The sequence below is a fragment of the Palaemon carinicauda genome, chromosome 34, assembly GCF_036898095.1.
Source record: "Palaemon carinicauda isolate YSFRI2023 chromosome 34, ASM3689809v2, whole genome shotgun sequence".
NCBI classification, from domain to species: domain Eukaryota; kingdom Metazoa; phylum Arthropoda; class Malacostraca; order Decapoda; family Palaemonidae; genus Palaemon; species Palaemon carinicauda.
In genome coordinates, this window is record NC_090758.1 from 7876799 (window position 1) to 7880337 (window position 3539).

The following is a 3539-nucleotide window of genomic DNA, read 5'->3' on the forward strand; positions in this document are numbered from 1 at the left end:
GATATTGTTTCATCGTCATACGATGACTCATGACCATATAGTAACACCGATCTCACTAAACTGACATTGCTGGAGATGTGTACATAGACTGGAAATGTTTACATAACATTACTGGATATGTACAGTATACAAACCATTACTTAAGATGTATACATAATACGATCTTCAGAATCGAGAGATCTAGACAAGGTAATTCATTGGCGGTAACCCAACCAGGGACTGTCCATTCCTGATGTGGTGTAACTTGTTGCTGAATATTTCGTGATATTATTTTACTTATCATCTTTGGATCAAGTAAATAACAAGAATAAATTCTTTGAAATTTCTTTTTAAAATAAATTCGCATCGGGAAATAAATTCCCTGAACAACACCCGTTTTCTGTATCATATTTTCCTTACAAATCTCCCCGTAAATTCTATCAAGGCATTTTTTCCCAAAATGTTTCAGTCAATTCCAATACATTGCAACGCTTTCTTTATGATCCTTCGCATAAACTTGAACGATAAAAACACTCTCTGAACGATAATCCATACCACTTTCCAAGAACGATTTCAGTATTCTTTTCATTTCGGTATATTTCAATATGATTCGTGAAGTTTAGGTAGGGAGTTTGTACGTAGGTGAACGATAGATAAGGTATTTGAGCGAAAGTCTCAGATTATTCTCAATATTCGCTCATCAATCACTGGATCATCTTGTGTTATGTTATGGCATCACGTGATTGTAAAAAACGGTCGAAAAAAAGATGTCGATGATTCTGATTGCGTCGACAGGTTGAATTCGACGATCAAACAATATTAGAACATCTGAGTACAAAAGGAAATCATCTTGCAATCAGTAGGTCCTGAGTTCACTCTTCGCTCAGGCCTTAAAACGTTTAATTGAACTGCAAACTTGCTATCCATATTGAAGTTGTTAGTCATTCAAAGCCGTTGCCTGGTCGTTCCTGATACTATCTTGGGTGGACATTCCGAAGTCTATTGAAAAAGAAGGAGACTGTAATCAGAACTGAGTTTCCTCTACGTTCAAAGCTTGATAAGGAATTACAAGGATTTTGAATACCTCAAAGACTTTTTAGTCCATCCGTGGAGACTTCACTTGTTCTTTGGGGGGGGAGAGAGAGAGAGAGAGAGAGAGAGAGAGAGAGAGAGAGAGAGAGAGAGAGAGAGAGAGAGAGAGAGAGAGAGAATGCCTCTTTAACAGCAAACGTTCGTTCTGCTTCGAAACGTTTCCAGACAAACGTCTAACTATTCCATCGCTTCGAACGTCATTAAACAAAGAGAATCCTCCAATGCAATTAACGATCTATTTACATGAGATTCATTAAAATACATACTGGACTTCACCATTGCTTATTTATTGCTTTGTTAATTACAGTTGAAGTTGACCTTGGCTTTGGAAAACGGGTCAAATGAGGTCAAGTAGATTGCTGATTTTGAAAACATTAGGGTCAAATGAATCTTAAAATCTTAATCTACACTGCTTTTCCAATTAGGGTTGTAGCTTGGCTAATAATAATAATAATAATAATAATAATAATAATAATAATAATAATAATATATATCAGGAAATATTTTCCTTGCAGGAAAATTTCCTTTGAATAATGAGGTTGACTGGAACATTCATTGCTCGACACTTAATTGCCTGTTCATCATTGAAGACAAGGAGAGAGAGAGAGAGAGAGAGAGAGAGAGAGAGAGAGAGAGAGAGAGAGAGAGAGGAGAGAGAGAGAGAGAGAGAGAGAGAGAGAGAGAGAAAAAATAAGCATCGCTTATCCAGGCTCATAACTTCGAACAAAAGAATGTCAGACAGGAAATTAATTTTGGATAATCACACTTTTGTTGGTTGGGGAGAGAGAGAGAGAGAGAGAGAGAGAGAGAGAGAGAGAGAGAGAGAGAGAGAGAGAGAGTGAGTGAGTATTAAATGATAATATAATCCAAAGGAAATTATCAGCTGTAATAAAGTATTCATTCTATCAATTTATAAATATATACATATATCAAATTGTGTGATTGTGTGGGAGAGAGAGATTAAATACCAAATAATAGTAATGATGGATACTGTTCTATGAATTAAAGAGAGAGAGAGAGAGAGAGAGAGAGAGAGAGAGGAGAGAGAGAGAGAGAGAGAGAGAGAGAGAGAGAGAGAGAGAGAGAGCTTTTATTCAACATCGCACAAATTATCCATAATATAAACTTTCCAACAAAAGACAAATTATTCCCTGTTTTTCAAATTTTCAAAATTTTTAAAGTTTCAATCCTGATTTCTGTGTGTGAAAATTTTCTAAAATATTTATAGTTATTTTGCATAGATATTAGATTTTTTAAAGTATATGGGTGAAATGGGGAATTTTTAGAATGGCAAGTTATTAGATTAGATTTTCTAAATGGATTAATAGATAATATTTTATTTTATTTTAATTGTTTAACCTAACTAGTAAGATTGGCCAAGAAATGTATCGCTAAACAGTTCAATAATTACGAATATGATGATTTTCTTTTATGCTATTAACAACACTAGCAACTCTCTCTCTCTCTCTCTCTCTCTCTCTCTCTCTCTCTCTCTCTCTCTCTCTCTCTCTCTCTCCCTCTCTGCCGAAACTAGAAAGATTTGGAAATGAGAGAAAATCAATTATATTATTTCAGATTTAGGTGATTTAGAGAAAACGGGATGAAATATATATTAGTAGTAGCAAAGATGCTAATAAAGTCGGTATGAAGTTATATTATAAAGAAAAATAAAAGTTATTATCCAATTTATTTTCGTAGAATATTAATTGTGGTCTACTCAAAATAGATAGATTAATGTCCTTTTTATATAAAGAATTCCCCCCCTCCCTATTTTTTTCGAAGTCTTTCTATATATATCTTTCAATAACAATAATTCATACTTCTACTATCAACCTCACTACTGCTAGTTCTAGCTCCAATTTATGATAGTAATTCGGTGAACATTTTAATGAAATAGGATGATCAAGTTGATTGAAATTGGGGAATAAGTAAATGAAAATGCAAAGTAAAAAAAAAACGTTCAAATTGGCAGAACATTGTTGGAACCTATTGGGGCGTGAAAGCTGTTGCTGAAAGATCATTGGAACAGTAAACAGTGAACTTGTCAACAAGAAACTGAGTTATATATTAAACTGTGTTGTGTAATCATTCAGTTTCCCATTAATGTGACGGTAATGTGTAATAACACCGTTGGTATTTAAACAATTTTACTGTTAAAGTAGTTTACTTTCTTGGTGTGAAACGCCTGATAGACCCGTATTTTATAGGCTAGGCCTATACTTTTTCGTAGATTGGTAATTTCAAGCTAGATTAGGCCTATTCTCAGAGTAGGCTTAGCAGAATAGAATTGTATGGAACGTATCTTGGATCTTTTTTTAAATATGAATAAAAAAGACAATAAAGATTGAAGATAAAATGGTATTATTACAGTTACAACCATTATGGGAAATCTATTATATTAATTTTTTTTCCCGAGTAAAGCAAGTCTTTTGTAGTATTTCTGTATAAAATTATCTATCGCAAATGCC